Here is a 25,053-nt window from a genome sequence, read left to right on the forward strand (position 1 = left end):
AGCTCCTCAACCCCCTAATCGGCCCTGCTCTGTGTGTGACAGGGGGCAGCGCCCCAACCCCCTGATAGGCCCTGCTCTGTGCGTGACAGGGGGTGGCGCCGCAACCTCCCATCGACCCTGCCTTGAGTGTGACAGGGGGCGGTGCCTCAACCCCCCAATTGGCCCTACCCTGAGCGTGACTGAGGGTGGCATCGCAACCTCCCGATCCGCCCTGCTCTGTGCATGACGGGGTGGCGCCCCAACTCCCCAATCGGCCCTACTCTGAGTCTGACCAGAGGCTGCACCTAGGGATTGGGCCTGCCCTCTGCCACCCGGGAGCAGAGCGGGAGCGGGCCTAAGCCAGCAGGTTGTTATCTCCCGAGGGGTCCCAGACTGCGAGAGGGCACAGGCCGGGCTGGGGAACCCGCCCCCCCCCACCCCCGAGGGCACAAATTTTTGTGCACCGGGCCTCTAGTATATAATAAAAGGCAAAGGACCAGCTGACTGGGCAACCAGCCGAACTGTATAATGCACACTGACCACCAGGGGACAGATGCTAAACGCAGGAGCTGCCAAGTGACAGAAACTGTGAAGAGTGCCCTCACGCACTCCAGGACCTCTGGGGGGATTTGGAACTGCTGGTTTCGGCCCAATCCCCACAGGCCAGGCCGAGGGACCCCACCTGCCAGAGAGATTCCACTCTGCAGACGCCCTTCGAGCCCCGGCGCCGCCCAGGTGCAGCTGGCTGGGGAAGGATCGCAGGAGGTTGCCTCCAGGGTGTGTCCAGCCCATCTCTCCCAGTCCCGCCCCGCCAGCCACCTTCTAATCAATTTCCTTTCAATGTGCACAAATATGTTACTGGGCCTCTAGTATGCACTTAAGTTCTTTACTTAATCTCTTCCTGTGTGCGCCCCTCCCCACCGAGATTCATCAATCTGTTCCATGTTTCTGGTTCTATTTATTCATCAGTTTATTTTGCTCATTAGATTCCTTGTAGTTTATTTTGATTTTTAGATTCAATTGTTGATACCTATGTATTGTTTGATATCGTTTTATTGTTCATATTTTTTAATATTTTTTTCTTCTTTCTTCTTCTCTCACTCCCTGGCCCTGGCCCTGGCCCCTTCCCCTTTTCTTCTCCCTCCCCCTCACTTCCCCTTCTCCTCCCCCTCCCCCTTCTCTTTCACTCTGCAAAGTTTCTGTTAAGAAATCAGCTGACAGGGCGGGTGTCCGGCGGCGGGCGGCTCGGGGGTGCTCATCCCCGAGGCCGGCGTGGGGCCCGGGCCGAGCGCCCGAGCGTGAGGGCGGCCCCGCGGCGAGGCGGGTCCGCACCCGGCGCCCCGAGCACGGGGGTCCCGCGGCCCTGGCGCGTCCCGGGGCGTGGGGAGCCGGGGTCCGCCGGCCACCACGCCGGGCGCTCCGCCGCGTTGTCACGTCTGACCCGCACCGGGCGCGCGGGTCGGCAGCGCCTGCACCGCCCTGGGCAGGTGAGGAGGCCGCGGCCCAGGCCGGGAGGCACCTGCCCCGGGGGCGCCGCTGCGGGGAGCAGAGCGGACCCCGCGGCCTGGGGTCCGGCCCCGAGCCCGGCCCCGCCGCCCCGCCCCCCCCGCGGCCCCGGCGGCCACGCTCCCGACCTCCCCGCACCTCGGCGAGGGCAGGTCCCGCTACAGGTGCGAGCGGAGCCCGAGCCCCGGGGGCCTGGCGGTGACTCAGCTCGGAGCTCGGCTGGTTCCAGCGCAGCTTTGACTTGTTTCCTTATTTTTCATTTTCCCAAACCCTGCTGAACGCCTCGTTAGGGTCTGCCCTCCAGCTGCAGAAGACGTCAATGTTACTTTTGAAGATCAACAAAAGATAAACAAATTTTCACGGAATACGAGTAGAATCACAGAGCTGAAGGAAGAAATAGATGTAAAAAAGAAACAACTCCAGAATTTAGAAGATGCCTGCGAGGACAGCATGCTTGCAGATGAAGGCTGCTTAATGATACCTTATGAGATTGGTGATGCTTTCATTAGCCATTCTCAGGAAGAAACACAAGACATGTTAGAAGAAGCAAAGAAAAATTTGCAAGAAGAAATTGACGCCTTAGAATCCAGAGTGGAATCCATTCAGCGGGTGTTAGCAGATTTGAAAGTTCACTTATATGCAAAATTTGGGAGCAACATAAACCTTGAAGCTGATGAAAGCTAAACATTTTACATTACCTTTAAAATTTGTTTAATAAACTTGAATATTGTTTAAATGATAATTTTCCTTTTTCAAATGATATGGAAAGCAAAACTTTCTTTTTTAAAAAAGATTTCATTTATTTAATGGAAACTTGCCTATTTTCACATGTCTTGCTTGTTTATTTTATATTTTTAAAAGAAGACAGATTCATCTATGTATTTTGCATAATGATTCTATCAAGTGTAGGGGTTTTGTGTCATGTTATTAAAATCAGTTAAGCAATCTTAAAAAAAAAAAAAAGAAATCAGCTGACAGTCCTATAGGTGCTCCCTTGTAGGTAACTAATTGCTTTTCTCTTGCTGCTTTTAAGATTCTTTCTTTGTCTTTAGCCCTTGGCACTTTAATTATGATGTGTCTTGGTGTGGGCCTCTTTGGGTTCCTCTTATTTGGGACTCTCTGCACTTCCTGGATTTGAAAGTCCATTTCTTTCACCAGATAGGGGAAGTTTTCTGTCATTATTTCTTCAAATAGGTTTTCAATATCTTTTTTTAGTTTTTGTTTTTAATCCTCATCTGAGGATATTTTTCCATTGATTTTTAGGGAGAGTGGAAGAGAGAGAGAAAGACAGAGCGAAACATTAATGTGAGAGAAACACATCGATTGGTTGCCTCCTGCACAAACCCCAATCTGGGTCCGGGCTAGGGAGGAGCCTGCAACCAAGGTATCTGCTCTTGACTAGAATTGAACCTGGGACCCTTTGGTCCACAGGCTCTATCCACTGAGCCAGACTGGCTAGGGCAGGTTTTCAATATCTTGCTCTCTCTCTTCTTCTGGCACTGCCATGATATGAATGTTGGTACACTTGAGGTTGCCCAGAGGCTTCTTACACAGTCTTCAAATTTTGGATTCTTTTTTCTTTCTGCTCTTCTGATTGGGTGTTTTTTGCTTCCTCATATTCCAGATCACTGATTTGATTCTCAGCATCCTCTACTCTACTGTTGATTCTCTGTAAATTATTAATCAACCAAAGAACTTTTATGCATGCATATGAGCATAACCAATGGACTCAGACAGTAGGGGAGTGAGGGCATGTGCTAGGGGGAGGGAGTGGACGAGGGGAGATCAATCAGGGGGAAAAGGAGACATATATGTAATACTTTAAAAATAAATAAATAAATAAATAAATAAATAAAATATCCTCTGGTGAGGATTAACGACAACAACAAAATAATAAAATAGCTGTGAGCCTCATTAGTATTAGGCTGTTGTGATAAGTGTGGAATTATTCTGCACACCAGACATCCACATTCTTTTGGATTTGCACCTGGGATGAGCAATGCATCGATGTGGTAAGAGTATTTGCCAATCTGCAGTGATGAAATAGCTTTCACAGGCGACGCTGATGGGTGATAACAATTTTATCTGTCCCACTTTCCAGGCTGACATGAGTGGTCTTGGTAGGAGACAGAGTCTGAATCTGTGCTCCAGGCTCTACAAAGGCAGCCCTGGAGACTGTCACCTCCAGAGATAGCTCCTGCCTCCTCTGTATTCACCACACATCAGTCCAGTTGAGCACCTAGAAGGGATGATGAATATTTATCTGATTAAAGTAAACCTTGCCCTGGCCAGTATTCTCAGTGGTTAGAGTGTTTGCCCATGCACCAAAGGGTTTTGGGTTCGATTCTCAGTCAAGGGCACATATCTCGATTGCAGGTTTGATACCCAGCCCCAGTTGGGGCATGTGCAGGAGGCAACCAATCAATGTCTCTCTCACATCAATGTTTCGCTCTCTCTGTATCTCCCTCCCCCTCCATTCCTCACATTCAAGCTAAAAATCAATGGGAAAATATCATTGGGTGAGGATTAACAAAACAAATAAACAAAAAAGCAAAGCTTTATCTTTATATATAAACTAGAGGCCTGGTGCACAAAAAATTCGTGCACTTGGGGGGGTCCCTCAGCCTGGCCTGTGCCCTCTTGCCTTCCTCTTGGGTTGGGCTCTCGCCTGGCCCCCCAATTTCCAAATTATTATTTCTTGTCTCATCTCTTTCATTTGCATGCGGCCCCTTTTCTAGAGCCTGAACCCTGAACCACGCGGGATGTGGGGGGACATTCACATCTGGTGACCACGAAGGGACCTCTGGAGGAGAAGCTATTACCTAGAGCAAAAAAACAAAGAAGATTTCACCAGATAGGTGGGGACAACGGATAGGTGGGGACAACGGATAGGTGGGGTATATTCACCGCAGGCAAAGCCCACAGTGAGCTGCAGAAATTGCAATCTGTAAGTTGGGTGAGAAAGTGTCTTTTTTAGCCAGGCTAAGGGGGCAGAATTTGGTTAAAAAGTAAGAAACTTTATTGTAGACTTTTGGTTTGCATGCTTAAGGAATTAAAGTTTCAGAAGGTATTCTCTTACAGTTTTTGCCTGACGTTATAGAACATAACCCTTGGTTTCATCTTGAATAATGGCAAAGAGAGGGTCAAAATTTGAAAAAAGCTTAGCAGCAGGGAAAATACTTGCCTCCAAACTGTTTCCCTTGTGGAACACGGTATTTCATTTGCTAGAGCCTTTTAGAGAGGCCAAGGAGGATAAATCTCCTCTCCTTGCACCCTCCGCTCCTAGAGAAGAACAAAAAGAAAAAAAAAATTGGAGGAATGGCCTTCATGGCCCCCTCCACATCCATGTCCTAACCCTGAAATGTTTAATTTGCCGTTAATAGAATCACCTCTGGAAAGAGCTATCCGAGAAGGATTACAGGAGAAATTATGAATAACATTTCTGAAGCACTCTTAGCTCCTTATGATTGGATGGAGGAGATTATTTACTATGGAAGGGAGAACTTTTGGAGAAATGTCAGGAGCAAGCCCATGCAAACCGAGGGGGAAGGGAGACATGTGGCGATCCTGTCCCCCTCCCAAGTGTGCTAGAAAAAGTCTCCTTCTCGCCATGAAAAATTTTACAAAAGTTGGAAATGTGTCTGGGATTTCTTTGCATGTGTAAAGAGAGAAGTTAGCTTAAATGTGCACACACCGTCCGATTTCAGATATTAGATAGTTTTGACCTGATGGGGTTCCCAAAGGTGTGGACGGAGTCGGTGAAGAAGGAATGACACGGAGACAGCATTCAGGTGATCATCATAGCCAGGTTCTGTAGCCAGGTTCTCCAGCCAGGTTCTGTGTTTATTGTCTTGTTACATCTGTATATATACCAGTGGATTTTAATCCTATCAATTCTATTCCAAAGGTTAGGGCGTTTCTTATCTCCATTCCAAGGTTACTCTATTGTTCTATTAAACTACAAGGAAGTAACTGAAGGATTTTATCCTAAGTAAAGATTATGTAGCTTAAGCGTGATTGTTCATAGTTAAAGTGATTAATTACCAGCCTGGCACTTAATTAAGGGGTTTTATTCCCTCCCTAACTCCAGGGAAAAATCCCTACCTGGAGAAACAACCTTTCTCCGGGAGGTGGTCCTGTTTAAAATACATAGCTTTAAGAGCGGGAGCAAACATATGCCATATACGCCAGGTCCCTTGAAACATAAGCTGTGCAGATGTTTCTTCCCTGCAGCGACTATGTCAAGCAACAAGGGTGGACTGGCTTCCGGCAAATTATGTTGGGGTCCAACTCCAGCAGGTCTAGGGGTTCCCAAAGGTGTGGATGGAGTCGATGAAGAGGGAATGACATGGAGACAGTGTTCAGTTGATCAGCAGCCTAGCCCGGTTCTAGCCAGGATCTCCAGCCAGGTTCTGTCCAGGTTCTCTTGCCATGTTCTCTCGCTAGGTTCTCCAGCCAGGTTCTGTGTTTTTTTTGTTTGTTTTTTATGAAATCAGATGTAACTTTACTTAGCCAGAGCACAATCTATAAAATAAAGAACCCTGCAGAGCTTACTGCAGTAAACAAATTTTTAAAAATATGTTGTTGCCGAAACCGGTTTGGCTCAGTGGATAGAGCGTCGGCCTGCGGACTGAAAGGTCCCGGATTCAATTCCGGTCAAGGGCATGTACCTGGGTTGCGGGCATGTCCCCGGTGGGGGATGTGCAGGAGGCAGCTGATCGATGTTTCTCTCTCATCGATGTTTCTAACTCTCTATCTCTCTCCCTTCCTCTCTGTAAAAAATCAATAAAATATATTTAAAAAAAATATATGTTGTTGCGCGAGCTGCTGTGGCTCAGTGACTAGAGCGCCGCCCTGTGGACTGAAGGGTCCCAAGTTCGATTCTGGTCAAGGGCCTGGACCTCGGTGGCAGGCTGGATCCCCAGCTCTGGTCCCGGTGCATGCATGTGGGAGGCAACCACAGGTTCTGTGTTTTATTGTCTTGTTACATCTGTATTTATACCAGTTGATTTTAATCCTGTCAATTTCTATTCCAAAGGTTAGGGCGTTTCTTATCTCCATTCCAGGGAGTAAAGATTATGTAGCTTAAGTGTGATTGTTTGTAGTTAAAGTGATTAACTACCGGCCTGGCACTTAGTTAAGGGGTTTTACTGATTTATTCCCTTCCTTAGTCCTGTTAATCCCTAACTCCAGGGAAAAATCCCCACCTGGGGAAACAACCTTTCTCAGAGAGGTGACCTTGGTTAAAACACATAGCACCAAGAAGGGGAGCAAACATATTAAGAACAGTATGCCATATATGCCAGGTCCCTTGAAACATAAGCTGTGCAGATGTTTCTTCCCTGCAGCGACTGTGTCAAGCAGCAAGGATGGACTGACTTCCACATTGAGCTAAATTTAATCTCTTTATGAATACTACAGAACAAAACCCAAGACTGGTTTTTCCTCAGAAAGATGGTGGATTTGACCCAGGGAAAAAATACAGGCTAGGTTCTAGTAACAAGATTGGTATTTCCATAATAAAAAGTAGTTTATTTAAATAACAATGGACTGCATTCAAAAGTTACCATTAAAGCTGCCAAGAAAATCAGTAAATCATCTCTGTTATAGAATTTACCAACTGGATAATTATAATTAGCTCTGGAATCTCAAAATTGTTGAAACATAGCTAATTAATATATCAATTATAAAGGTCCAATTGGCACAGGAAAAAATAGTTTTGCTCCTTATTGAAGAAGAGGGCTGGGCTAGCTATCCTTCCCCCAGACAAAGGGAGGTAGAGGCAACTAGAAAAGACCCCAGTCCAATTTTTTTTTTGAATAGTCCATTGGGGATATACTGAAATTCTAGAGAGGGGTAGTTCCTGAACCAGGGACAAAAGACACTGCTTTGGTAATTTTAATGCTGTACATTCTCTGGTGTAAATGTTTAGTGTGTTCTGCATGCCTGTATAAGAGTATTGATATTTTTGTGTCTCTTTGTTGTTGTTTAATTTATTTAAAGAAGAGGCAAGTCCCGCTTTGGGGAAGCCTAGTTGTGTGCAGTGGGGTTGACAGCGTGAGAGAGACCGTGCACCTGAGCTCCAGTCAAGAGCAAGGGACAGGTCACGTGCATAGTTAAGGCATCTGCTTCAGAAAGGACCTTGCAAAGATTCAGAGCCAAGTTCAAACAGGAAGCTTTCAGGTGGGTAGGGGAGCATGTGTCCCGTTAGGGACAACAGGCAAGCCAAGAGTCAGGATCCCCTGTGGGGGCGTCTGCCAGTGATACTTGAGGTAATTGCGTTTCACAGATTGGGAGTTTATGAATTATTTTCAATGCTCAATACACTGCTTGCAATAAGCCATGTGCCTCATTTTAAAATCTTACATATTATTTATTCTTTATATGCTGAAATTATAATTGAATCCAAGTAAATTCTAGGAAAATTACTGAAATCTCCCATAATCCCTCTGTATATGCAAATAAGCCAAAGGGGATACTCTTTAAAAATATAATTCTAAGCTTAATAAAAAGGAGAAATTTAAAAGTTTTGAAATCTCTTCTGGTAATAATTACAGGGTAAACTAAAGATTGTTGTTAAAATACTAAATCTGACAATAGTTACAGTCACCATAAATGAAAAATCACTTGAAATATATGGCTTTGTGGCAGTATTTGTTAAAATCTCAAAAAGCAGTCATGTTTGTTACATTTGTTCCTTGGTGTAAAAAAGAAAGAAAAGTCTCTGGAAGGAATTAAAGAGGTTTCCTTCAAATGTCTAACTGTAATTAAAAATCAATCTATTGGGTCTCATAAGCTAAAGTAAGTAACTTGTGTTTTTGCCTTCCTAAACAAAGTTTATGTAAAGTTACCCAAAGGCTAATAACAGAAATTTAATTAATGTCATTTACTGTCCATAACCTAGGACAAGTAAAGTTAAAAAAATAAATCTTATTTAAGATTGATTTAAATTGGCTAATTAAAATAAATTGAATATTCATAAGAACTTTGTTGTACTGGGCAGGAAATCGTTCCTGAAGCATTAACTAATTTTTCACTAATAGTTTATCATAGTAAACTTGTTTAACATGCAATGAATCCAAAGCAGTCATATTTCTGTGCATAAAATTGAAAATTAAAAAGTAGTCAAGACTGCATTGCAAAATTTCTAAAAGCCTCTTAATATTATTTAAATAAAAAAAGAAAGAGGATAAAGGAATAATCCCCTCTGAGTAAATTACATCAAGAAAATTTTTTACTTTAAAAATTAATTTTCACTTGTAAGGCTGAAGACAAGACACCCATGAAAACACACATGGTGTCCAAATAAACCAAAGGAAAATGGTTTGGGCACAATGAAAAGAAAGGATCCCAAATCTAGGTTATAGAAATGATTCCTTTATTAACCTTTGGTAGAGAATATGTTTGTATATTTCCAGAAAACTCCTCCAAGCCCGTGTGGATTCCTGCAACAAGGAATCCCAGAGAGGAACTGACCAGATTGCTCCAGCCACAGAACGGCAGTGGCCCCAGAACAACACGCTGAAGACAGAGGAGAAACAGTCCAGAGACGGAGCTGGTGGAGACGCCTCGCCACGCCAGCGGGCAGCAGCTGTGCGTCGCTGCAGGGTGCCCAGGACCCAGCCAGAGGAAGACGGACCTGCACTGCCACCGTTTGTCCACCATCCAGAACTAGCATATCATTGCTGGCGTGGACACAAAAAACTGTTGGACATTGGAAAGAGGACTCAAAGAACTGTTGGCCCAGAAAGAAACTTACAGCAGACTGATTCCTTGTACACCTGGCAGCAATTTAAAAAGGACATGACATTTGCCTCTCAGCATAACCACTATTGCTTGTCTCATTTTTGTTCTCATGTTTATTTCTAGTCTGCAGATGCAAATGAAGAATCTTAAAAGGACTCAAGCCCTTCAGGCGGCATTCACCTTTCAAGATTTTTTAAGGAAAAGAAAAGGGGGAGATGTGGGAAACCGCCCATTGTCTTTACTAGCGGAGAGGTGTGGACAAGGAGCCCGGAAGGCTGGTGACCCTTGAGCCCTGGCAAAGGTCAGGGCTATGCACCCACTGTTAGTCCAGACAATGGTAGCTGAAGCAACTTCCCCACCAGATAGTCATGTAAATCCTTACTGATAAGATAGTCTGTCTGTTACTGGAATTGCCTGCCTAAGGGCAATAGGTGTATCCCAAACTGAATAAAAGGATGGCAAGGCCCTAGCCAAAGCAGAGTCCATCTTCTTGTGTTGGGCTCTTGCCTGGCTCCCCAATTTCCAAATTATTATTTCTTGTCTCATCTCTTTCACTTGTGTGTGGCCCCTCTTCCAGAGCTTGAACCCTGAACCATGTGGGACGTGGGGGGGACATTCACATCTAAAATCAATAAAAACAGCTTCAGGGAAAGGATTTTTTTAAAAAGTACAAATCAGTAGTTAGAAAATAGTTACAGAAAGTACAGCATAGGGAATATGGCCAATAATCTATCCTAGTATATAAATGCCCAGGGTTGCAGTGACCAATCACGACTGAAGGCTGACCAATGAAAGGGCGAGGGCTAGGCCCTCCATCTTGCCCCAGGGTAAGGGCTAGGCCCTCCATCTTACCTTGGCCATGTGCTTGGCAAGGAGCTTCTTCCCGGAAGTCTAAGCCTCTGCTAGCCACACCCAGGAACAAGACACCAACTTGCGCCTGGCCAATCGGCAGAGCACAGTCCTTTCTCCTCCCCTTACTCAAACCCCCCTATAAAATCCGTCTCCACACAGAGTTATCTCTCTCTTCTTCCTGTCGCTGCGTTGGCAAGGTGGGGGAGCCAAGCTAGCTCGAATAAAGACTCTTATGCTTTTGCATCGGACTGGCTGGCTCCCTGATGTGGTTTCTTGGGGATCCTGAAATCTGGGCATAACATTTGGGGGCTCGTCTGGGATCCCCAAAACCAGTGAGGGACCCCCCCAATCCGTAGAGTCTGACTGGCTGCGGTAAGTGTCTGTGTGTTGTGTATTCTGTTCTGTGTGATATATGTTATCTCTAAGGGACTTTTCCTGTATCTGGAGGAATGGCTTCTAGATGGTACTCACCGTCAAAACTCGGACTGGCTAAGGGTTCGAATCTGGCCTATCTTTTAAAAAAGGTAGAAGAGAAGCATTCCTAGGCAGTTTTCTACTGCCTCTGTTCAGGGACTTGTTCTTTATCTGTCCTGTGTGAGCTCACTTCTGTAATCTGTAAGTACCTGAGGGGTCTAGGCGGATGCGCCGTGAAAGACCTCAGGTGGGGGAGAGTTGGAAGACATTCTGCTCCCCATGAGGGATGTGTATTCCCCTCACGGATTTGAGGGATGTGTAGTCCCCTCACGAGGGATGTGGTTTGCTCTCGCGGATGCGGGTCGCTCCCGCCGGTTTGGCGTAAGGCCATTGTCTAGCTTTCGGGTTTGGCTTCCATGGAATTGGAAGCCTGTTTTGGTTCTGCTTCCATGGAGTTGGAAGACTGTATTTTCGGGCCCGTTTGTTGTTTGTGTTTGTGTTTTTTTGGTTTTGTTTTGTGGACTTACTGGACGGACGTTATGGGACGAACTCAGACTGCTCGTTTGGGTATTGTGATTGATCATTTCAAGGAGATTGGGGGAGGCTGTAGAGCTCCCTCAGGAGTTGGGAAGTTGTTATTGTTTAAACTCTGAGTGAATGTCTGGTGAAAGTGTGTGAGTGTGGAGGGAGGGGGCCTGTCCTCTCCCCTCCTTTGTGTGGCTCCACAACTTCGGTTGGGTGGGTGTCTGAGTGAGGATCTGTGAAAACAGGTCACCCCCTCCCCAAGTAAATGCGTCTGGGATTTCTGTGCAAATGTAGAGAGAAAAGCTGGCTTAAAACTAATACACGCACTGTCCGATTTTGGATAGAGTTTTGAGCTAGAGTCTCTTTGCAGATGTGCAGGATGGAGCCCAAGACTGATCATTTACCCAAAGGAAAAAAAAAAGATGCCAGCTAGATTTTAGCAGCAGGGTTGGCATTTCCATTATAAAGAACAGTTTTTAAAGGTTGTTCTTAATGGAGGAAGGGGATAGTCGCCTCCTGCCTGTAGCAAAATCTTAAAGAATGTGGTCAATTTACGTCTGAAAAGACCAGGTAGGCCAGAACCTGTTTTGCAAGGCTCAAATGTGGTTGTCCAGAGCCGCTTGAAAGTAAAAAGTAAAGTTTACTCTAATTTGCTTCATGAAAAATCTAGAGGACAGAATTAAATCTGTTGGTTAAGTATGTCTTGCATTTTTAAAGTTTATTCTTAAAGATGTTACTGATTGAGAAATGCTGAATATTTTGACTTGCCAGCTAAAAGTTTAAGGTTCGGATTGAATTGGGAAAAATTGTGTAATTGTGGTAACTAAATGCCTTTGCTTATTGGTCCTGATTTGCAAAAAAAACAAAACAAAACAAAAAAACAAACAAACAGTGTAGACAGCCCTTATTGGTCCTGATTTGCAAAAAAAAAAAACAGTGTAGACTGAAAGGGCGAAGGCTACGCCCTCCACCTTCCCCCAGGGTAAGGGCTACGTCCTCCATCTTACCTTGGCCACGTGTTGGGCAAGGAGCTTCTTCACGGAAGTCTAAGACTCTGCTAGCCACACCCAGGAACGGGACATCGACTTGTGCCTGGCCAATCGGCAAAGCGCAGTCCCTTACTCCAACCCCCCCCTATATAACCGGTCTCTGGGAGGGGTTCGGTCTCTCTTGGCCACTTGGCTAGCTGATGTGTCGGTGAGTCTGGTGGATGGAGAGCTCAAGTTAGCTTGAAATACAGATTCTTATGCTTTTGCATCGGATTGGATGGCTCCCTGATGTGGTTTCTTGGGAATCTTGAAATCTGGGCATAACATTTGGGGGCTCGCCCGGGGTTCCCAAGACCATGTAGGGACTCCCCCAATTCGTAGAGTCTGCATGGCCGCGGTAAGTGTCTGTGTATTGTGTTTGTCTGTTCTGTGTGCTTTATCTGTTCTGTGTGAGCTCACTTCTGAAATCTGTATTCGCCCACATTGACCGTGGACGCACACGGGGGTCAAAGGGCGGGAGGAGTCGGGGGACGCCTCGATCCTCCATCTGTATCTGTAGGGGTGTAATTTTGCTTCCGAAAAGGCGGAAGGTCTGTAGAAACCCCAATCTGAGACGAGGTGGGTAGTTCCCGCCGGTTTGGCGTAAGCCATCGTCTGTCTCTTCCATGGAAGTGGAAGGCTGTTTTGGGCCCTGTTTGTCTGTGCCTGTTTCTCTGTTTTCTGTGGACTTACTGGACGGATGTTATGGGACAGACTCAGACTGCTCCTTTGGGTATTGTGATTTATCAGTTCAAGGAGATTGCGGGAGGCTTTAGAGCTCCCTCAGAAATTGGGATGTTGTTAGGAATTGAATGGATTGTTTAAACTCTGAATGAATGTCTGGTGAAAGTATGTGAGTGTAAAGGCAGGGGATCACTGTGCCTCGGGCCGCAGGAGAGGAAAGATGCGCCTGGATGCGGAGGCTGAAGCCGGCGCGTGGCTGCCCCGGAGCCCGGCCGCGCCGCGGGCCCAGGCGGCTCGGCTGCGGCAGCGGCCCTGGGGGCTCGGCCTCCAGCCCGGTCGGTGGCGGGTGCTGGGCCGGAGCTGGAGCCCGAGCGGCGCAGCCTGGGAGAGGCCGGAGGCCGGGAGAGGCGGCGACAGCCCAGGCAGCCCGAGCCCCGCAGCTTGGGCCTGTGCTCGGCGCCATGGGCGGCGGGGCGCCTTCGGGGGGCGGCCCTGGGGGCTCGGGCCGGGCGCGGACAAGCTCGTTCGCGGAGCCTGGCGGCGGCGGCCTGCATTGGCCGGCGTTGGCCCCGGGCTTGTGGCGAGTGAGTGGAGCCAGGTGGAGCGCAGGGGGCGGGGCCGGCGCGTCGCTCACGGGAGGCGGGAGCAGCGAGGCCCCCGTCGGCGTCGGGTCGGGGGAAGGTCCCCCGCGGAGCCTGAGGGCCGGACACCCGGGAGGCCGGGGGCGGCGGCGGCTCTGGATGCGAGCTGGCCTCTTCCCATGGAGATCGCCCCAGCTAGAAATGTAAAAGTTTTAAAACGCATCCGGGATTTCTGTGCACGTGTAGAGGGAAAAGGCCAGTTTAAAAACGAGTGCGCATAGTTTTGAGCTGAACCTAACCATTCGCTGTGTACAGAATAAAAACCCGAGACTGTTTTGGCCTTAAAAATGGCAGAGATGAACCTGACAAAGAAATGTTCAGATTGAATCGGGAAAAATTGTGTTATTGTGGTAACTAAATGCCTTTGCTTATTGGTACAGCCACCATTTTGGGCTCCAAGCCTTGGCATCCGCCACGTTGGCCGCATGGTTTGCTGCTCCCCTGGGGGCCGCCATCTTGAAACAGCAAAGGCCCCGCCCTCTGATTTACTCAGGGGTGGAGCTTCAAGGCGGAGTTTTATGGGGCTGCAAGCGTGCTTGCTTCGAGGATTTATTTTTAAACTAATCTCTTAAATCTAGAAAACCCTGCTTTCCTTAAACTAAGGACAATCAAAGGTTATGTCAAAGTCTTTAAGAGGGACTGATAGCAGTAATCTAATTTCTAAAGTATGATTATTTCAGGTAGAAACTGGTTTCTGTAAATTGATCTGTCCTTATTGCTTAAATATGTATCTTTGTTGTTAAATTTGAATGTATTGTTAATCTGAGGAATGTTAATTATTTACATGTCACCTAAAAATTAAGGCTAAAAGTTTTAACTGGAAAGCATGGCTTTGGTGTGATGGGAGGAAAGAAATGTTAAATGAATAATAGGCCAGTAAGCTGGAACTGGTCACTGGTGGTGGATTGTGAGAAGGGCTGGACACTGCCTAACTTCTCCTTCCTTGGTACCCCTAAAACATCAGAGGGTACTTCTGGCCTTGATTTTCTTGGTTTTGGATTTGTTTGTTTGTGATAAAAACCGTTTCTATCTGAATAAGACATAGGTCAAGAATCCTGTCCTGGGATGTGGGAAAGGGAAGACCCCCACATCTGATCCTGTCAGGCCCCCATCAGGGGACTTGGACGGTGTCCCTGTTATCTGCTCAAGAGCCCAAGGCTGTAAAAATACTTGTTCACTGAAAAGGTGTAAGTATAAATGTTTATTTGATGTTTATAAGCATCTCTGTTGTTTACTGGGAACTTTGATTTTCTATGTAATATTCTGTGCTGGGTTGGGATTTTGGAATTCTAGTCTGATTGGGACATTTAAGGATGGGGCTCACAGTTCCTCAAGGCAGAGACTTAATGGGCCCTTCCCCCTGCCTGTGAAGGAAGACAATGGGCCTTGAAATCTGTAAAGATAGGCGAGAATGAAGCTGGTCAGGCCCCACCCCCTATCATTCCTGACTTTCTTGCTGCAAGAATTGTCTCTTTTCTTGAGAGGGGTCCAGAGGGCGCACAAGGACATTTGGCTGCGCCTCGGCGCCACCCAGGAGACTGGCCCAACCCCAACTCCTCATCAGCACAGACCAGGAGATTGGGTCTACATCAAAAGGCACCACCTGGAGCCTCGATGGAAAGGTCCCTACACCCAACTCCGTGGTGCTGACGACCCCCACCGCTCTCAAGATAGACGGCGTCGCGACCTGGGTCCATCACATCCACGTCTGGTCAGCAGCAAGCTAGGGCGTGCTCGACCTGCCTGATGCTGGTAACATTGAATAGACGTAGATAATGCCTGCATCTTCATGGACATGGCTCCAAAGAGACAAGGACAATTTATAGGATCACATGTTTAGTAGCAGAAGATGTGGCTGCCTAAAGCGGCCATGATGCCTATATTATGTTTCATTGTATTGATGTGTTATATTGACCTTTAATTCTCTTGCAGGTTTGAATGTATGTTGGCTGTCCTGGAAGGAAACTATATGGGTTGACCCCCAAAAGTAAAGGGTGCCTAGCTGCCAAGAGGGCAGGTGCCCACCTGGGCAGGGAACAGTGCCCATCAGGTTTTGGTCTCTGTTGAGAGACAGCTAACAGTTGGCAGCCTGTGTACTGCTTGCAGGCCTTTGTGACCATGCCCATGTCAGGGGTAGTCTGAAAAAGCCTGTTTAGAGTAGAAGGTCTGAGGCATGGTTATACATAGAAAGAAAGTTTAATGCCAACAATTAAAAGGAATTGGCAAGGAAAGTCAGAAAATCTTAGAGTAGAGCAGTATGTCTTTCTTCTTATGTAATTCCTCCGAAATTTGGCAATGCTAACATGGCAATACATTTCTTTACATAGATTCAATAAGACCGGTTCCTAATAGTGGTTTTATTAACGGAAAACTTTGACTGGAGTATCATGTTTTAAAGAGCCCTGTCTGAGCTCTAAAGACTTGAAGCCAGTAAAAATGCCACGAAGAAAGCCTGGTATCCTGCTTGGAAGCCCTGAAGATGGCTGGCGCTGGAGTGTCAGGCCGATGCCCTACCATCACTGGCGGTTGGTAAGAGTAAAAGGGGAGCAGTAGGGATGCCTCTGCGTTCCTGCGGAGCCCCCACACGCTCTGGGCCGCAACAAGTAGGAGGGCTACTGAGATGGGCTTAAAGCCTGGAGCTTGGGCTCAGGTGGAGTTGCTATAGGTGAGGGATTCACCTAACTCAGCAGATACTGCAGGCGGGCCTGATGGCAGCTGGGTGGCGTGGCTTCCTGGCCCTACGGGGCACATTAAGATTCAACCATGAGATTCCAGCAAAGGTAGTCAGTCACCATTCTTGTTGTGTTTATGCAAACATCAGGACAGTAGATAAATTAATCTTGATTTGGCTTTTTGATAGCCATGGAGGAATTTTAAAAAGAAAAATCCTATTTCAATGGAAGTTGTTAAAGCTAAAATGGTTTCTTCCCCTTCCACCAGACCATTTGTTAAGATATGCCCAGTACGGGCCTCTAGCAATGGTGGAATGGAAGTGCAGTCCGTCTCATGATTGAGCCGGAAGTTCCAAGACAAAGGGGGGAATGAAAGGGCGAAGGCTACGTCCTCCACCTTCCCCCAGGGTAAGGGCTACGTCCTCCATCTTACCTTGGCCACGTGTTGGGCAAGGAGCTTCTTCACGGAAGTCTAAGACTCTGCTAGCCACACCCAGGAACGGGACATCGACTTGTGCCTGGCCAATCGGCAAAGCGCAGTCCCTTACTCCAACCCCCCCCCTATATAACCGGTCTCTGGGAGGGGTTCGGTCTCTCTTGGCCACTTGGCTAGCCGATGTGTCGGTGAGTCTGGTGGATGGAGAGCTCAAGTTAGCTTGAAATACAGATTCTTATGCTTTTGCATCGGATTGGATGGCTCCCTGATGTGGTTTCTTGGGAATCTTGAAATCTGGGCATAACATAGACAGCCACCATTTTCGGCTGCATCACTTGGCAGCCACCATGTCAGCCACATGACTTGCCGCTCCCCTGGGGGCCGCCATCTTGAAACAGCAAAGGCCCCTCCCTCTGATTTAGTCAAGGGTGGAGCTTTAAGGTGGAGTTTTATGGGGGCAGGAAGTGTGCTTGCCTCTTGGATTTATTTAATATGAAAGTTAAGTACAATTATTTCAGGTAGAAACTGTGGTTTCATACTGGGCATAGAGGGCACATTTTTCCTTTGCCTGGGAGGGACAGTGCAGCTGTCCCAGGATCGGAGGGCTCCAGTTAACTTATCAACTCAGTGTTCTGGAGACCCAGGACTGTAGTTTGGATGGCATGCCTAAGTTTGACCCAGGTTACCCAAGGGCTCTAGATAATATGTTAATCAAACTAGGTTATCTGTTGGTATTTTGTGCTGTAAATGTGGCATGTGCCTGTGTAAAAGTGTTTTTGTTTATTTCTGTTTTGTTTTGTTTTGTTTTCTCATGTGGTGATTCAAAGTTTTTCTGTTTGTTTGCTGGGAACTTTGATTTGCTATGTGATATTCTGTGCTGGGTTGGGATTTTGAAATTCTGGGGTAAATTTAAAAGGTATTTGTGGCTTTTCTAGTCTGATTGGGACATTTAAGGGTGGGGCTCACAGTTCCTCAAGGCAAAGATTTAATGGGCCCTCCCCCCTGCCTGTGCTGAATTAGATAATACAGGCCAGTGTCATTTGGCTTACTGATTAAAGGAAGACAATGGGCCTTGGAATCTGTAAAGATGGGCGGGAATGAAGCTGGTCAAATGTACTGAAAGGGTTTGGTACCTGTTGCTGCTAGCAAAGGAGAGGCTGATCCCCCTCCTAGCGCACTCCCTTGAAAGAGGCCTGGTTGCTGCTCTGCCACAAAGGGAACTGGTAGAAAGGCAAGAAAGCAGAGTGCTGTAACTAATAAACAGGGTTCCTAAACTTAAAGCTGAATTTCTTGCTGCAAGAACTATCTCTTTCCTTGAGAGGGCTCCAGAAGGCGCACGAGGACATTTGGCTGCGCCTCGGTGCCACCCAGGAGACTGGCCCAACCCCAAATCCTCATCAGCACAGACCAGGAGATTGGGTCTACGTCAAAAGGCACCACCTGGAGACGCTGGAGCCACGTTGGAAGGATCCCTACACCCTACACCGTGGTGCTGAGACCCCCACCGCTCTCAAAATAGATAGACAGCGTCACGACCTGGGTCCATCACACCCACTTCTGGTCAGCAGACCCATCCGCGATCCGGAAAGACTTCGTCACCAAATGGAGCGTCGATCGAGATCAACACAACCCGCTCAAGCTCAAGCTATGGCGTGCTCGACCTGCCCGATGCTGGTAACATTGATTAGACTTAGATAATGCCTGCGTCTTCATGGACATGGCTCCAAAAAGACAAGGACAATTCATAGGAAGATCAGGAATAGACTTTAGTATCACATGTTTAGTGGCAAAAGATTTGCCTGCCTGAAGCAGCCATGATGCCAATATTATGTTTCACTGTATTGATATGTTATATTGATCTTTGATTCTTTTGCAGGTTTGAATGTATGTTGACTGTCCTGGAAGGGAACTATGTGGGGTGACCCCTAAAAGTAAAGGGTGCCTAGCTGCCAAGAGGGCAGGTGCTCAACTGGGCAGGGAACGGTGCCCATCAGGTTTTGGTTTCTGTTGAGAGACAGCTAACAGTTGGCAGCCTGTATACTGTCTTGCAGGCCTGCGTAACCATGCCCATGTCAGGGGTAATTGGAATAGAAGGTCTGAGGCATGGTTATGCACAGAAAGAAGGTTTAATGCCAATAGTTACTGTTTTGTTAAAAGGAATTGGCAAGGAAAGTCAGAAAATCTTAGAGCAGATCAGTATGTTTTTCTCCTTATATAATTCCTCTGAAATATTGGCAATGCTAAATAAGTCATGGCAATACATTTCTTTGCATAGATTCAATAAGACCGGTTCCTAATAGTGGTTTTATTAACGGAAAACTTTGACTGGAGTATCATGTTTTAAAGCCAGTAAAAATGCCATGAAGAAAGCCTGGTATCCTGCTTGGGAGCCCTGAAGATGGCTGACGCTGGAGCGTCAGGCCCATGGCCTACCATCACTGGTGGTTGGTAAGAGTAGAAGGGGAGCAATAAGGATGCCTCTGTGTCCCTGCGGAACCCCCACACACTCTGGACCGCAACGAGTAGGAGGGCTACTGAGATGGGCCTTAAAGCCTAAAGCGTGGGCTCAGGTGGAGTTGCTATAGGTGAGGGATTCACCTAACTCAGCAGATACTGCAGGCGGGCCTGATGGCAGCTGGGTGGCGTGGCTTCCTGGCCCTACGGGGCACATTAAGATTCAACCATGAGATTCCAGCAAAGGTAGTCAGTTACCATTCTTGTTGTGTTTATGCAAACATCAGGCCACATTGAATACCGTAGATAAATTAATCTTGATTTGGCTTTTTGATAGCCATGGAGGAATTTTAAAAAGAAAAATCCAGCCGAAACCGGTTTGGCTCAGTGGATAGAGCGTCGGCCTACGGACTGAAAGGTCCCAGGTTCGATTCCGGTCAAGGGCATGTACCTGGGTTGCGGGCACATCCCCAGTAGGAGATGTGCAGGAGGCGGCTGATCGATGTTTCTCTCTCATCGATGTTTCTAACTCTCTATCTCTCTCCCTTCCTCTCTGTAAAAAATCAATAAAATATAAAAAAAAAAAAAAAAAAAGAAAAATCCTATTTCAATAGAAGTTGTTAAAGCTAAAATGGTTTCTTTTCCTTCCACCGGACCATTTGTTAAGCGTATAGGGATAGTTCAGTTGATAGTTCTGCGTGCCCAGTATGGGCCTCTAGCAACGGTGGAATAGAAATGCAGTCCATCTCATGATTGAGCTGGAAGTTCCAAGACAAAGGGGGGAATGAAAGGGTGAGTGCTAGGCCCTCCATCTTGCCCCAGGGTAAGGGCTAGGCCCTCCATCTTGCCCCAGGGTAAGGGCTAGGCCCTCCATCTTGCCCCAGGGTAAGGGCTAGGCCCTCCATCTTACCTTGGCCATGTGCTTGGCAAGGAGCTTCTTCCCGGAAGTCTAAGCCTCTGCTAGCCACACCCAGGAACAAGACACCAACTTGCTCCTGGCCAATTGGCAGAGCACAGTCCTTTCTCCTCCCCTTACTCAAACCCCCCTATAAAACCCGTCTCCACACAGAGTTCTCTCTCTCTGCTTCCTGTCGCTGCGTCGGCAAGGTGGGGAAGGCGAGCTAGCTCGAATAAAGACTCTTATGCTTTTGCATCAGACTGGCTGGCTCCCTGATGTGGTTTCTTGGGGATCCTGAAATCTGGGCATAACAACCAACACGAAAGTCCAGCACTGACTGCCCTGCTGCAGCCTGGCGACCCAGCACTGACTGCCCAGGGGGCTGAGACCCAGAGAGAGAGGCAAGGTCTGATCCGCTGTCTCAGTGGCAGCTGTTGATCAGTACTTGCCTGTCTCTTTCTCTCCCTCTTTCTTATGGAGCTTTGCCAGCAGCTGGGCTTTTTTTCTCTCCTGGCCTCTGTGGGGGCTACTGTTCAGCCCCGCCTCTCTGATGAGGACTGGAGATAGGCCCGGAGATGCTGACTGGCATAGGAACCGAGCAATCAGAATCAAATGTGGGTACTGTGAAGAACCAATGGCTGCCTAGGAGGCAAAGTTTCTGACGCTGACTAGCATAGACACTGACCAATCAGAACAAAATGTGGGTGCTGTGGGGAGCCAATGGCTGCCTAGGAGGTGGAGCTTTTGATGCTGACTGGCATAGAAACCGAACAATCAGAACCAAGTTGACCAGCAGAGGAGGGAAGTTGGGGGAGAGATCAAGCTTGCAGGGGAGGGCCGTTGGGGGCGAGATCAGGCTGGCAGGGGAGGGCAGGGGCAATCAGGCTGGCAGGCAGAGGCAGTTAGGGGCAATCAGGCAGGCAGGCAGGTGAGCAGTTAGGAGCCAGCGGTCCTAGATTGCAAAGGGGTCCCCAATTGGAGAGGGTGCAGGCTGGGCTGAGGGAACCCCCACCCCTCCATGCACGAATTTCATGCACTGGGCCTCTAGTATATACATAAAAGCATACTATGCAAAGTGTCCCCTCAGGACTTTGACAGACCAGGATTTGAATTGCTTGCGATGACTTGCGCTGATCACCGGGGGAAGGCCCCAGAAGGAAGGCCCCAGCTGGCAGCCGGCAGCCGCTAGGGACCCTACCTGTGCATAAATTTTGTGCACTGGGCCTCTAGTATTGTAATAATTATGTATGGTGTTAGACGCCTACTGCAAATATCAAGGGGAACACTTTCTGCCGAAACCGGTTTGGCTCAGTGGATAGAGCGTCGGCCTGCGGACTGAAAGGTCCCAGGTTCAATTCCGGTCAAGGTCATGTACCTGGGTTGCGGGCACATCCCCAGTAGGAGATGTGCAGGAGGAAGCTAATCGATGTTTCTCTCCCATCGATGTTTCTAACTCTCTATCTCTCTCCCTTCCTCTCTGTAAAAACTCAATAAAATATATTTTTTTTTAAAAAAAGGGGGAACACTTTCTAAAGTATCATATTGTCTAACCACTATGCTGTACACCTGAAATTAATACAAAATATTATTGAATAAAAACTGTAATATAATAAACCATAAAGGGAAGGTAAAGATTTCATTAAAATTATTTACTGTGCTCTGCATCATTCGGTTTTTAATTGCTCAGGTAAATCAAATTTTCTCAATTTTATAATAGCTAAGTTTTGCTTCTAATCATTTAAATATCTGTAATTGCTTTTTTTCATTCTTACCATGATTAAATAGATAAGTAAAGTAAGGGAATCTCTTTACAAAAGGGGAAGATGAAACTATTGGCTTATTTGTGATTTGGAAAGTGGGTTTTAATCCAATTGCCCCCTTTTCAAGGAGAACAATTGGCTAGTGATGGTTTGCATGTATTCTCATTGGGTAGAGCATCCCCATGTTGAAGGGCCACAGCTGCAGCAGTTACTATAATACCGCAAGAAAGCATTTTCCTGCTTGAAAAATCCCTCCAAAGCCTCACAGCAATTGGGGAGCCCACTTTACAAGAAAAATTCTACACCAGGTATGCAAATGTTGGTCGATATTGCAGCATTTTCATTGGCTGATCATCCCCAGTCCCGTGGCTTTGTAGAACAAACCAATGAGATCGTCAAAACTCAACTTGTTGAAGCCTTTAACCTGCCTTGGCCAAATCCCTTCCCCTGATATTGCTTAACCTGAGACCTCCCTCTCAACTGCATTCTTCTGAAGTCATTACCAGAAAACCTAAAAGACTAGACAGGGGAATGTACAAACCTGCTTTGTTAAAATACCCTGTAAATTATTTTAAAGAAATTATCCTTGGCTGGCCGATGTTGCTCAGTGGTTGAGTATTGACCCATGAACCAGGGGGTCACGGTTCGATTCCTGGTTGGGGCACATGCCCCAGTTGTGGGCTTGATCCCCAGTAGGGGGCATGTAGGAGGCAGCTGATCAATGATTCTTTCTCATCATTGATGTTCCTATCTCTCTCTCCCTCTCTCTTCCTCTCTGCAACCAATAAAAACTTAAAAAATAAAAAGAACTTATCCTTGCATTTTCCTTGTAGAAGGATCTATTTGGGACCCATGTGCATTTTTCTTTGTTTCTGATGAGTCAATGAAACCAAATTTGTATGTCCTTGTGGAATGAAGTGCTGCTAGTTTATGAAAGGTACGTCATTGCCCTGACCAGTTTGGCTCCGTGGCTAGAGCGTCGGCCTGTGGACTGAAGGGTCCCAGGTTCGATTCTGGTCAAGGGCATGTACCTTGGTTGCGGGCACATCCCCAGTAGGGGGTGTGCAGGAGGCAGCTGATAGATGTTTCTCTCTTGTGGATGTTTCTAACTCTCTATCCCTCTCCCTTCCTCTCTGTAAAAAATGAATAAAATCTATTTTAAAAAAAGAAAGGTACATCACTTTTTATGTGAATCATTCCTTTTATGTTGCTATAAGGATTTTTAATCCCAATATAGATATTTGATCAATTATTCAAATGAAAGGGACCTGTATTTCAAATGATGTGATTTAGAACAACATGGTAAGATAAAATTGATGGCTAAGAATAACTGTTGTATACAATCTTCATGAAAATTTTAGAATGTATATTGTAGTTTTCTCAATACCTTAAACTGAAAAGGGTAATTTCAAATATAAGACATTTTTGTAAAATTAAATCTTTATTGTTCAGATTATTACATTGGTTCCTCTTCTTTCCCACCATAACTCCCCTCCACCCAGTTCCCACCCCACCCTCCGCCCTCACTCCCCACCTACTGTCCTCATCCGTAGGTGCATGATTATTATCCAATCTCTTCCCGCACCCCCACACCCCTTCCCCCTCCAAGAATAGTCAGTCCATTCCCTTTCTATGGCCCTGATTGTATTATAATCACCAGTTCATACTGTTCATCAGATTATTTATTCACTTGATTTTTAGATTCACTTGTTGATAGATGTGTATTTGTTGTTCATAATTTGTATTTTTACCTTTTTCTTCTTCTTCCTCTTCTTAAAGGATACCTTTCAGCATTTCATATAATACTGGTTTGGTGGTGGTGAACTCCTTTAGCTTTTTCTTATCTGTGAAGCTCTTTATCTGACCTTCACTTCTGAATGACAGCTTTGCTGGATAAAGTAATCTTGGTTGTAGGTTCTTGGCATTCATCACTTTGACTATTTCTTGCCACTCCCTTCTGGCCTGCATAGTTTCTGTTGAGAAATCAGCTGACAGTCGTATGGGTACTCCCTTGTAGGTAACTGACTGTTTTTCTCTTGCTGCTTTTAAGATTCTCTCTTTGTCTTTTGCTCTTGGCATTTTAATTATGATGTGTCTTGGTGTGGTCCTCTTTGGATTCCTTTTGTTTGGATTCCTTTTGTTTGGATTCCTTTTGTTCTCTGCGCTTCCTGGACTTGGAAGTCTATTTCTTTCACCAGGTAAGGGAAGTTTTCTGTCATTATTTCTTCAAATAGGTTTTCAATATCTTGCTCTCTTTCTTCTTCTGGCACCCTCATAATTCGGATGTTGGTACGCTTGAAGTTGTCCCAGAGGCTCCTTACACTATCTTCATATTTTTGGATTCTTTTTTCCTTTTGCTTTGATGGTTGGGTGTTTTTTGCTTCTTCGTATTTCAAATCTTTGACTTGATTCTTGCGCTCCTCTGTTCTGCTATTGGGTATAATAGTCTTTATTTCAATCCGTGTATGCTTAATTTCTAGTTGGTTCTTTATCATAGCATCGAGGGTCTCATTAGTTTTTGTGAGGCTCTCCTCAAGTTTATTGCAAGCCCTCAAAATTGCGTTTTTTAGCTCTATATCCTCCATTTCTGTCATGTTTTTTTGTCTCCACATTTTTTATGCTTTCTTGGTGCACTCCCTTGTGGTCTTTGTGCACAGTCTTGTTCTAGTTAAGCCTTGATTGTTGTAGTTAATACTAGAGGGATTTGACCACCAGGCCGACTGGCTGTGAGAATCAGCTGTGGGAAAACTTCTGTCCTCTGGGGAGGTGCTAATCTAGCCTTTGCCTGAGGCGATCCGGCAAATGGCTCTGTGCAGGGCTTGGGCGGGGCGGGATCAACAGGGTGGGCGGAGGGAGCAGTTATGGCGGCTCTCAGTCCCGTTCTCAGAGGATCTGCTTCTCAGAACCCCGGCAAATGCTGCAAAGCTCGGAGAGAAAGCTGCCCTCACGTTCCAACTGATGCTAGACAATCCCGCTTCTCCCGTTTGGTCCTGAGTCCCTAGAGACTCGCCTGGATCTGGAGCTCAGAGTCTGAGACTCCCTCCTGATTGAAAACGACAACTGCGCCCTCAGCCACCAGCCCGCTTTGTGCACTCACCTCCGCACCTTTAAATTTTCCACACTGCGCCTCCTCTGAGCCTCGGTATGCTGTTGTCTTTCCTTCTAGTTGAAGAGTCTCTCCTCAGCCAGCCTTCCTGTGGTTCTGGGTGATGTCAGTTCCGTCTTTTAGTTGTATTTTTGAAGTGGTTGTTTGCAGCAGCAGTCTCCGGTGTTTACCTATGCCGCCATCTTGGTGGTCTGTTTCTCTCTTTTTTTATTATTATTTTTTAAATTAAATCTTTATTGTTCAGATTAGTACAGTTGTTCCTCTTTTTTCCCCACATAACTCCCCTCCACCCAGTTCCCACCCCATCCACCGCCCTCACTCCCCCCGCACTGTCCTCATCCATAGGTGCACG

At 46.6% G+C, this 25,053-nt stretch overlaps 1 pseudogene; it reads left to right on the forward strand.

The window, feature by feature from the left end:
* Nucleotides 1–1,731: 1,731 nt before the first annotated feature.
* Nucleotides 1,732–2,388, forward strand: LOC139015761 (prefoldin subunit 4 pseudogene; annotated as a pseudogene).
* Nucleotides 2,389–25,053: the final 22,665 nt, after the last annotated feature.

The sequence above is a fragment of the Myotis yumanensis genome, unplaced genomic scaffold, assembly GCF_028538775.1.
Source record: "Myotis yumanensis isolate MYYU_CA2020_CCGP unplaced genomic scaffold, mMyoYum1.0.hap1 SCAF_8, whole genome shotgun sequence".
Taxonomy (NCBI): Eukaryota; Metazoa; Chordata; class Mammalia; order Chiroptera; family Vespertilionidae; genus Myotis; species Myotis yumanensis.